The sequence below is a fragment of the Eurosta solidaginis genome, unplaced genomic scaffold (genome assembly GCF_040869045.1).
Source record: "Eurosta solidaginis isolate ZX-2024a unplaced genomic scaffold, ASM4086904v1 ctg00001346.1, whole genome shotgun sequence".
NCBI lineage: Eukaryota > Metazoa > Arthropoda > Insecta > Diptera > Tephritidae > Eurosta > Eurosta solidaginis.
This window is the reverse complement of record NW_027137086.1, coordinates 97,501-110,000: the sequence shown is the minus strand read 5'-3', so window position 1 is coordinate 110,000 and position 12,500 is coordinate 97,501. Positions and strand designations below refer to the sequence as shown.

At 29.7% G+C, this 12,500-nt stretch overlaps 1 non-coding gene across 1 annotated transcript in view; it reads right to left on the bottom strand.

The window, feature by feature from the left end:
* Positions 1–77, bottom strand: part of LOC137236138 (small subunit ribosomal RNA) — a 1,995-nt gene extending 1,918 nt beyond the window's left edge. Inside the window, exon 1 of the ribosomal RNA XR_010948277.1 lies at positions 1–77. This exon is cut by the window's left edge and continues 1,918 nt beyond it. This is a non-coding gene — a ribosomal RNA (small subunit ribosomal RNA).
* Between the last annotated feature and the right edge of the window lie 12,423 nt (positions 78–12,500).

Below are 12,500 nucleotides of genomic sequence, written 5' to 3'. Positions count from 1 at the left end.
TTAATTCGTGTGTACTTAGACATGCATGGCTTAATCTTTGAGACAAGCATATAACTACTGGCAGGATCAACCAGAATTATATTTAAAAAATATAATAAAAATTATATTTTTTGTGTTTAATGTAAATAATATTACTCTGCATATGCAAACAACAATTTAAATAATGAAAGTGAACAAGTTATATATATATGAGCTTCGCTAATATATTTTGTGTAAGCGGCCTAGGTAAGGAAAACCTCACTTACTTTCATTGGTCGCTTAAAACACATCTGTATAAATATATCGACTTTATTAGCCCAAATATAATAAAGTTCAGCTAACAAAATTTTTGTTGCTTTATCTGTGCTGTGCTTCATTGTAATATTTCATTTACATTTTTCTCTTTGTAAATAATACTACCGTACAAGCAACAATTTAAATAATGAAAGTGAACAAGTTATATATATATGAACTTCGCTAATATATTTTGTGTAAGCGGCCTAGGTAAGGAAAACCTCACTTACTTTCATTGGTCGCTTAAAACACATCTGTATAAATATATCGACTTTATTAGCCCAAATATAATAAAGTTCAACTAACAAAATTTTAGTTGCTTTATTTGTACATTATTGTAATATTTCATTTACATTTTTCTCTTTGTAAATAATACTACCGTACAAGCAACAATTTAAATAATGAAAGTGAACAAGTTATATATATATGAGCTTCGCTAATATATTTTGTGTAAGCGGCCTAGGTAAGGAAAACCTCACTTACTTTCATTGGTCGCTTAAAACACATCTGTATAAATATATCGACTTTATTAGCCCAAATATAATAAAGTTCAACTAACAAAATTTTTGTTGCTTTATTTGTACATTATTGTAATATTTCATTTACATTTTTCTCTTTGTAAATAATACTACCGTACAAGCACCAATTTAAATAATGAAAGTGAACAAGTTATATATATATGAGCTTCGCTAATATATTTTGTGTAAGCGGCCTAGGTAAGGAAAACCTCACTTACTTTCATTGGTCGCTTAAAACACATCTGTATAAATATATCGACTTTATTAGCCCAAATATAATAAAGTTCAACTAACAAAATTTTTGTTGCTTCATTTGTACTTTATTGTAGTATTTAATTTTACAATTATTTATTGAATAAAGAATTTTCGTTCTCTTGTATATTTAAGAACGATATTTATTCATTTTGGTATTTCAGTAATAAAATTATTTTTATATACCATACATTTACTTAAATTTCCATTACATGAAACATATACATTTATTATAAAATGTATATCTTTTCTATGATATGAAATATAAAATTTCATTTATATCGAATTTATATTAATAAAATATTTTAAAAAGCATCTGCTTGCTTCTTGATGATGAGTAAAGTTAACATACAAGTTTTTTTAGAAACACATTGAAGTCAAAATTTTCATACATGTTATTTTTTATATGTGCGCGGCCGCAACACATTTTAACAGTATTTTGAAAATTTTAAAACTTTCATATATGTACTACTTAGTACTTGTATGAGAAACTTTCTCATACTAAAATTTGACAGTTAGTTTAGAATATGAAAACCAATATATGATCAACATTTTCTAATTTAACTAACAGTCTTACTAGGAATTATATCAAATATCAACACTTGATGTATTAATATTTGATTTAATAAGCTTAAATTTGCTTATTTTTACTTAGTTTTGCTTAGCTAAAACTAATTTTCATACATTTTTATATGTGTGCGGCCTCAGTGCAATGTTACCTCCTTGCACTTCATTGGTCGCAACACATTTTTCGTATGAGAAATTTTCTCATACTAAAATTTGACTGTTAGTTTAGAATATGAAAACCATTATATGATCAACATCTTCTAATTTAACTAACAGTCTTACTAGGAATTATATCAAATATCAACACTTGTTGTATTAATATTTGAGTTAATAAGCTTAAATTTGCTTATTTTTACTTAGTTTTGTCTTCACTTTTTCATTTCTGCTAGGAAACTTTCATACAAGCAACCATTTTTATAGAGTACTTGTTGCCGCAGCTCTAACAAGCGCCTCTAAAATTTGACTGTTAGTTTAGAATATGAAAACCATTATATGATCAACATATCCTAATTTAACTAACAGTCTTACTAGGAATTATATCAAATATCAACACTTTGATGTATTAATATTTAATTTAATAAGCTTAAATTTGCTTATTTTTACTTAGTTTTGCTTAGCTAAAACTAATTTTCATACATTTTTATATGTGTGCGGCCTCAGTGCAATGTTACCTCCTTGCACTTCATTGGTCGCAACACATTTTTCGTATGAGAAATTTTCTCATACTAAAATTTGACTGTTAGTTTAGAATATGAAAACCATTATATGATCAACATCTTCTAATTTAACTAACAGTCTTACTAGGAATTATATCAAATATCAACACTTGTTGTATTAATATTTGAGTTAATAAGCTTAAATTTGCTTATTTTTACTTAGTTTTGCTTAGCTAAAACTAATTTTCATACATTTTTATATGTGTGCGGCCTCAGTGCAATGTTACCTCCTTGCACTTCATTGGTCGCAACACATTTTTCGTATGAGAAATTTTCTCATACTAAAATTTGACTGTTAGTTTAGAATATGAAAACCATTATATGATCAACATCTTCTAATTTAACTAACAGTCTTACTAGGAATTATATCAAATATCAACACTTGTTGTATTAATATTTGAGTTAATAAGCTTAAATTTGCTTATTTTTACTTAGTTTTGTCTTCACTTTTTCATTTCTGCTAGGAAACTTTCATACAAGCAACCATTTTTATAGAGTACTTGTTGCCGCAGCTCTAACAAGCGCCTCTAAAATTTGACTGTTAGTTTAGAATATGAAAACCATTATATGATCAACATATCCTAATTTAACTAACAGTCTTACTAGGAATTATATCAAATATCAACACTTGATGTATTAATATTTGAGTTAATAAGCTTAAATTTGCTTATTTTTACTTAGTTTTGCTTAGCTAAAACTAATTTTCATACATTTTTTATATGTGCGCGGCCTCAGTGCAATGCTAGTTTGCACTTCGTTAGTCGCAACACAAAGTTTTCATACGTTTAAGTGTTTTTACCTTGCATTTCGATAGTAGAAACACATTTTTGAAGTATTTTGAAAATTTCAAAACTTTCATATAAGTAGATGTTGGTACTTGTATGAAACTTTGTCAGTGTCAGTTAGCTACGCTTAGTGGTTTTGTATGGCTGACCAAAGTTTTCATACATTACCTAAAATTGTTTTCTGACTCGCTCACCTCACATGGCGAAAAATGTATGAAGATACAAACTTTCATACAAGTACAAGATACAAACTTTCATACAAGTACAAAGTTTCATACAAGTAGAAACTTTCATACAAATACAAACTTCCAAACAAGTACAAAGTTTCATACAAGTAGAAACTTTCATACAAGTACAAACTGTACTTGTATGGAAGTTTGTACTTGTATGAAACTTTGTCAGTGTCTTTTAGCTTCGCTTAGTGGTTTTGTATGGCTGACCAAAGTTTTCATACGTTTAAGTGTTTTTAGCTTGCATTTCGTTAGCAGCAACACATTTTTTAAGTATTTTGAAAATTTCAAAACTTTCATATAAGTAGATGTTAGTACTTGTATGAAACTTTGTCAGTGTCTATTAGCTACGCTTAGTGGTTTTGTATGGCTGACCAAAGTTTTCATACGTTTAAGTGTTTTTAGCTTGCATTTCGTTAGCAGCAACACATTTTTTAAGTATTTTGAAAATTTCAAAACTTTGATATAAGTAGATGCTAGTACTTGTATGAAACTTTGTCAGTGCCTGTTAGCTACGCTTAGTGGTTTTGTATGGCTGACCAAAGTTTTCATACGTTTAAGTGTTTTTAGCTTGCATTTCGTTAGCAGCAACACATTTTTTAAGTATTTTGAAAATTTCAAAACTTTCATATAAGTAGATGTTAGTACTTGTATGAAACTTTGTCAGTGTCTTTTAGCTTCGCTTAGTAGTTTTGTATGGCTGACCAAAGTTTTCATACGTTTAACTGTTTTTAGCTTGTATTTCGTTAGCAGCAACACATTTTTTAAGTACTTTGAAAATTTCAAAACTTTCATATAAGTAGATGTTAGTACTTGTATGAAACTTTGTCAGTGTCTCTTAGCTTCGCTTAGTGGTTTTGTATGGCTGACCAAAGTTTTCATACGTTTAAGTGTTTTTAGCTTGCATTTCGATAGTAGCAACACATTTTTTAAGTATTTTGAAAATTTCAAAACTTTCATATAAGTAGATGTCAGTACTTGTATGAAACTTTGTCAGTGTCTGTTAGCTACGCTTAGTGGTTTTGTATGGCTGACCAAAGTTTTCATACGTTTAAGTGTTTTTAGCTTGCATTTCGATAGTAGTAACACATTTTAGAAGTATTTTGAAAATTTCAAAACTTTCATATAAGTAGATGTTAGTACTTGTATGAAACTTTGTCAGTGCCTGTTAGCTTCGCTTACTGGTTTTGTATGGCTAACCAAAGTTTTCATACGTTTAAGTGTTTTTAGCTTGCATTTCATTAGTAGCAACACATTTTTCAAGTATTTTGAAAATTTCAAAACTTTCATATAAGTAGATGCTAGTACTAGTATGAAACTTTGTCAGTGTCTGGTAGCTACGCTTAGTGGTTTTGTATGGCTGACCAAAGTTTTCATACGTTTCTTAAAATTGTTTTCTGACCTGCTCACCTCACATGACGAAAAATGTATGAAGATACAAACTTTCATACAAGTACAAGATACAAACTTTCATACAAGTACAAAGTTTCATACAAGTAGAAACTTTCATACAAATACAAACTTCCAAACAAGTACAAAGTTTCATACAAGTAGAAACTTTCATACAAGTACAAACTGTACTTGTATGGAAGTTTGTACTTGTATGAAACTTTGTCAGTGTCTGTTAGCTTCGCTTAGTGGTTTTGTATGGCTGACCAAAGTTTTCATACGTTTAAGTGTTTTTAGCTTGCATTTCGTTAGCTGCAACACATTTTTTAAGTATTTTGAAAATTTCAAAACTTTCATATAAGTAGATGTTAGTACTTGTATGAAACTTTGTCAGTGCCTGTTAGCTTCGCTTAGTGGTTTTGTATGGCTGACCAAATTTTTCATACGTTTAAGTGTTTTTAGCTTGCACTTCGTTAGCAGCAACACATTTTTTAAGTATTTTGAAAATTTCAAAATTTTCATATAAGTAGATGTTAGTACTTGTATGAAACTTTGTCAGTGTCTGTTAGCTTCGCTTAGTGGTTTTGTATGGCTGACCAAAGTTTTCATACGTTTAAGTGTTTTTAGCTTGCACTTCGTTAGCAGCAACACATTTTTTAAGTATTTTGAAAATTTCAAAACTTTCATATAAGTAGATGTTAGTACTTGTATGAAACTTTGTCAGTGTCTGTTAGCTTCGCTTAGTGGTTTTGTATGGCTGACCAAAGTTTTCACACGTTTAAGTGTTTTTTAGCTTGCATTTCGTTAGCAGCAACACATTTTTTAAGTATTTTGAAAATTTCAAAACTCTCATATAAGTAGATGTTAGTACTTGTATGAAACTTTGTCAGTGTCTGTTAGCTACGCTTAGTGGTTTTGTATGGCTGACCAAAGTTTTCATACGTTTAAGTGTTTTTAGCTTGCATTTCGTTAGCAGCAACATATTTTTTAAGTATTTTGAAAATTTCAAAACTTTCATATAAGTAGATGTTAGTACTTGTATGAAACTTTGTCAGTGTCTGTTAGCTTCGCTTAGTGGTTTTGTATGGCTGACCAAAGTTTTCATACGTTTAAGTGTTTTTAGCTTGCACTTCTTTAGCAGCAACAAATTTTTTAAGTATTTTGAAAATTTCAAAACTTTCATATAAGTAGATGTTAGTACTTGTATGAAACTTTGTCAGTGTCTGTTAGCTTTGCTTAGTGGTTTTGTATGGCTGACCAAAGTTTTCATACGTTTAAGTGTTTTTAGCTTGCATTTCGATAGTAGCAACACATTTTTTAAGTATTTTGAAAATTTCAAAACTTTCATATAAGTAGATGTCAGTACTTGTATGAAACTTTGTCAGTGTCTGTTAGCTTCGCTTAGTGGTTTTGTATGGCTGACCAAAGTTTTCATACGTTTAAGTGTTTTTAGCTTGCATTTCGTTAGCAGCAACACATTTTTTAAGTATTTTGAAAATTTCAAAACTTTCATATAAGTAGATGTTAGTACTTGTATGAAACTTTGTCAGTGTCTGTTAGCTTCGCTTAGTGGTTTTGTATGGGCTGACCAAAGTTTTCATACGTTTAAGTGTTTTTAGCTTGCATTTCGTTAGCAGCAACACATTTTTTTAAGTATTTTGAAAATTTCAAAACTTTCATATAAGTAGATGCTAGTACTTGTATGAAACTTTGTCAGTGTCTGTTAGCTACGCTTAGTTGTTTTGTATGGCTGACAAAAGTTTTCATACGTTTAAGTGTTTTTAGCTTGCATTTCGTTAGCAGCAACACATTTTTTAAGTATTTTGAAAATTTCAAAACTTTCATATAAGTAGATGTTAGTACTTGTATGAAACTTTGTCAGTGCCTGTTAGCTTCGCTTAGTGGTTTTGTATGGCTGACCAAAGTTTTCATACATTTAAGTGTTTTTAGCTTGCATTTCGATAGTAGCAACACATTTTTGAAGTATTTTGAAAATTTCAAAACTTTCATATAAGTAGATGTTAGTACTTGTATGAAACTTTGTCAGTGTCTGTTAGCTTCGCTTAGTGGTTTTGTATGGCTGACCAAAGTTTTCATACGTTTAAGTGTTTTTAGCTTGCATTTCGTTAGCAGCAACACATTTTTTAAGTATTTTGAAAATTTCAAAACTTTCATATAAGTAGATGTAAGTAATTGTATGAAACTTTGTCAGTGTCTGTTAGCTTCGCTTAGTGGTTTTGTATGGCTGACCAAAGTTTTCATACGTTTAAGTGTTTTTAGCTTGCATTTCGATAGTAGCAACACATTTTTTAAGTATTTTGAAAATTTCAAAACTTTCATATAAGTAGATGTTAGTACTTGTATGAAACTTTGTCAGTGCCTGTTAGCTTCGCTTAGTGGTTTTGTATGGCTGACCAAAGTTTTCATACGTTTAAGTGTTTTTAGCTTGCATTTCATTAGTAGCAACACATTTTTTAAGTATTTTGAAAATTTCAAAACTTTCATATAAGTAGATGTCAGTACTAGTATGAAACTTTGTCAGTGTCTGGTAGCTACGCTTAGTGGTTTTGTATGGCTGACCAAAGTTTTCATACGTTCCTTAAAATTGTTTTCTGACCCGCTCACCTCACATGACGAAAAATGTATGAAGATACAAACTTTCATACAAGTACAAGATACAAACTTTCATACAAGTACAAAGTTTCATACAAGTAGAAACTTTCATACAAGTACAAACTTCCATACAAGTACAAAGTTTCATACAAGTAGAAAAAAGTTTCATACAAGTTCACTTGTATGAAAGTTTCTACTTGTATGAAACTTTGTACTTGTATGAAAGTTTCTACTTGTATGAAACTTTGTACTTGTTTGGAAGTATGAAACTTTTTAATACGTTGTTGTTGTTGTTGTTGTTGTTGTTGGTGTTGTTGTTGGTTTTGGTGTTGTTGTTGTTGTTATATTGAACATTTTTATTAACAAGTAGAAAAAAGTTTCATACAAGTAGAAAAAAGTTTCATACAAGTACAAATTTCCAACCAGTACAAAGTTTCATACAAGTAGAAAAAAGTTTCATACAAGTAAAAACTTCCATACAAGTACAAAGTTTCATACAAGTAGAAAAAGTTTCATACAAGTACAAACTTCCATACAAGTACAAAGTTTCATACAAGTAGAAAAAAGTTTCATACAAGTAGAGAAAAGTTTCATACAAGTACAAACTTCCATACAAGTACAAAGTTTCATACAAGTAGAAAAAGTTCCATACAAGTACAAAGTTTCATACAAGTACGCTTGGAAACCCTCACATGACCAAAAATGTATGAAAAATACAAGTTTTATAATGTGTTGAATTTTTACCAATAATACCATGTTGGTTTCTTTAGTAAACTAACTAGGCAATATCATCGAAAATATGATAAATTGTCCATATTGAATTTTTCATATATTTTCTGTCAAGTGAGGTAATAATTTAATATTTTTATACTTATATGAAGATTTTCCTTTGTACTTATATTAATAAAAATGTTCAATATAACAACAACAACAACACCAACAACAACAACAACAACAACAACAACAACAACAACAACAACAACAACAACAACAACGTATTAAAAAGTTTCATACAAGTAAGGTAATAATTTAATATTTTTATACTTATATGAAGATTTTCCTTTGTACTTATATTAATAAAAATGTTCAATATAACAACAACAACAACAACAACACCAACAACAACAACAACAACAACAACAACAACAACAACAACAACAACGTATTAAAAAGTTTCATACAAGTAAGGTAATAATTTAATATTTTTATACTTATATGAAGATTTTCCTTTGTACTTATATTAATAAAAATGTTCAATATAACAACAACAACAACACCAAAACCAACAACAACAACAACAACAACAACGTATTAAAAAGTTTCATACTTCCAAATGTTCCATATTGTTTTTAGCTTGCATTTCGTTAGCAGCAACACATTTTTTAAGTATTTTGAAAATTTCAAAACTTTCATATAAGTAGATGTTAGTACTTGTATGAAACTTTGTCAGTGTCTGTTAGCTTCGCTTAGTGGTTTTGTATGGCTGACCAAAGTTTTCATACGTTTAAGTGTTTTTAGCTTGCATTTCGTTAGCAGCAACACATTTTTTAAGTATTTTGAAAATTTCAAAACTTTCATATAAGTAGATGTTAGTACTTGTATGAAACTTTGTCAGTGTCTGTTAGCTACGCTTAGTGGTTTTGTATGGCTGATCAAAGTTTTCATACGTTTAAGTGTTTTTAGCTTGCATTTCGTTAGCAGCAACACATTTTTTAAGTATTTTGAAAATTTCAAAACTTTCATATAAGTAGATGTTAGTACTTGTATGAAACTTTGTCAGTGTCTGTTAGCTTCGCTTAGTGGTTTTGTATGGCTGACCAAAGTTTTCATACGTTTAAGTGTTTTTAGCTTGCATTTCGTTAGCAGCAACACTATTTTTAAGTATTTTGAAAATTTCAAAACTTTCATATAAGTAGATGTTAGTACTTGTATGAAACTTTGTCAGTGTCTGTTAGCTTCGCTTAGTGGTTTTGTATGGCTGACCAAAGTTTTCATACGTTTAAGTGTTTTTAGCTTGCATTTCGTTAGCAGCAACACATTTTTTAAGTATTTTGAAAATTTCAAAACTTTCATATAAGTAGATGTTAGTACTTGTATGAAACTTTGTCAGTGTCTGTTAGCTTCGCTTAGTGGTTTTGTATGGCTGACCAAAGTTTTCATACGTTTAAGTGTTTTTAGCTTGCATTTCGATAGTAGCAACACATTTTTGAAGTATTTTGAAAATTTCAAAACTTTCATATAAATAGATGTTAGTACTTGTATGAAACTTTGTCAGTGTCTGTTAGCTTCGCTTAGTGGTTTTGTATGGCTGACCAAAGTTTGCATACGTTTAAGTGTTTTTAGCTTGCATTTCGTTAGCAGCAACACATTTTTTAAGTATTTTGAAAATTTCAAAACTTTCATATAAGTAGATGTTAGTACTTGTATGAAACTTTGTCAGTGTCTGTTAGCTTCGCTTAGTGGTTTTGTATGGCTGACCAAAGTTTTCATACGTTTAAGTGTTTTTAGCTTGCATTTCGTTAGCAGCAACACATTTTTTAAGTATTTTGAAAATTTCAAAACTTTCATATAAGTAGATGTTAGTACTTGTATGAAACTTTGTCAGTGTCTGTTAGCTTCGCTTAGTGGTTTTGTATGGCTGACCAAAGTTTTCATACGTTTAAGTGTTTTTAGCTTGCATTTCGATAGTAGCAACACATTTTTGAAGTATTTTGAAAATTTCAAAACTTTCATATAAATAGATGTTAGTACTTGTATGAAACTTTGTCAGTGTCTGTTAGCTTCGCTTTGTGGTTTTGTATGGCTGACCAAAGTTTTCATACGTTTAAGTGTTTTTAGCTTGCATTTCGTTAGCAGCAACACATTTTTTAAGTATTTTGAAAATTTCAAAACTTTCATATAAGTAGATGTTAGTACTTGTATGAAACTTTGTCAGTGTCTGTTAGCTTCGCTTAGTGGTTTTGTATGGCTGACCAAAGTTTTCATACGTTTAAGTGTTTTTAGCTTGCATTTCGTTAGCAGCAACACATTTTTTAAGTATTTTGAAAATTTCAAAACTTTCATATAAGTAGATGTTAGTACTTGTATGAAACTTTGTCAGTGTCTGTTAGCTACGCTTAGTGGTTTTGTATGGCTGACCAAAGTTTACATACGTTTATTAAAATTGTTTTCTGACTCGCTCACCTCACATCACGAAAAATGTATGAAGATACAAACTTTCATACAACTACAAGATACAAACTTTCATACAAGTAGAAACTTTTCAGTACTTTCACAAGTACAAACTTCCAAACAAGTACAAAGTTTCATACAAGTAAAAACTTTCATACAAGTACAAACTGTACTTGTATGGAAGTTTGTACTTGTATGAAACTTTGTCAGTGTTTGTTAGCTTCGCTTAGTGGTTTTGTATGGCTGACCAAAGTTTTCATACGTTTAAGTGTTTTTAGCTTGCATTTCGTTAGCAGCAACACATTTTTTAAGTATTTTGAAAATTTCAAAACTTTCATATAAGTAGATGTTAATACTTGTATGAAACTTTGTCAGTGTCTGTTAGCTTCGCTTAGTGGTTTTGTATGGCTGACCAAAGTTTTCATACGTTTAAGTGTTTTTAGCTTGCACTTCGTTAGCAGCAACACATTTTTTAAGTATTTTGAAAATTTCAAAACTTTCATATAAGTAGATGTTAGTACTTGTATGAAACTTTGTCAGTGTCTGTTAGCTTCGCTTAGTGGTTTTGTATGGCTGACCAAAGTTTTCATACGTTTAAGTGTTTTTAGCTTGCATTTCGTTAGCAGCAACACATTTTTTAAGTATTTTGAAAATTTCAAAACTCTCATATAAGTAGATGTTAGTACTTGTATGAAACTTTGTCAGTGTCTGTTAGCTACGCTTAGTGGTTTTGTATGGCTGACCAAAGTTTTCATACGTTTAAGTGTTTTTAGCTTGCATTTCGTTAGCAGCAACATATTTTTTAAGTATTTTGAAAATTTCAAAACTTTCATATAAGTAGATGTTAGTACTTGTATGAAACATTGTCAGTGTCTGTTAGCTTCGCTTAGTGGTTTTGTATGGCTGACCAAAGTTTTCATACGTTTAAGTGTTTTTAGCTTGCACTTCTTTAGCAGCAACAAATTTTTTAAGTATTTTGAAAATTTCAAAACTTTCATATAAGCAGATGTTAGTACTTGTATGAAACTTTGTCAGTGTCTGTTAGCTACGCTTAGTGGTTTTGTATGGCTGACCAAAGTTTTCATACGTTTAAGTGTTTTTAGCTTGCATTTCGATAGTAGCAACACATTTTTGAAGTATTTTAAAAATTTCAAAACTTTCATATAAGTAGATGTTAGTACTTGTATAAAACTTTGTCAGCGTCTGTTAGCTACGCTTAGTGGTTTTATATGGCTGACCAAAGTTTTCATACGTTTCTTAAAATTGTTTTCTGACCCGCTCACCTCACATGACGAAAAATGTATGAAGATACAAACTTTCATACAAGTACAAGATACAAACTTTCATACAAGTACAAAGTTTCATACAAGTAGAAACTTTCATACAAGTACAAACTTCCATACAAGTACAAAGTTTCATACAAGTAGAAACTTTCATACAAGTACAAACTTCCATACAAGTACAAAGTTTCATACAAGTAGAAACTTTCATACAAGTACAAACTTCCATACAAGTACAAAGTTTCATACAAGTAGAAACTTTCATACAAGTACAAACTTCCATACAAGTACAAAGTTTCATACAAGTAGAAACTTTCATACAAGTACAAACTTCCATACAAGTACAAAGTTTCATACAAGTAGAAAAAAGTTTCATACAAGTACAAACTTCCATACAAGTACAAAGTTTCATACAAGTAGAAAAAAGTTTCATACAAGTACAAACTTCCATACAAGTACAAAGTTTCATACAAGTAGAAAAAAGTTTCATACAAGTACAAACTTCCATACAAGTACAAAGTTTCATACAAGTAGAAAAAAGTTTCATACAAGTACTTGTATTTATAATATAATTTTCATACATTTTTATATGTGCGCGGCCTCAGTGCAATGCTAGTTTGCACTTCGTTAGTCGCAACACATTACAAAAGTATTTTGAAACTTTTAAAACTTTCATATATATACTTTCATATATATATGTTATGTT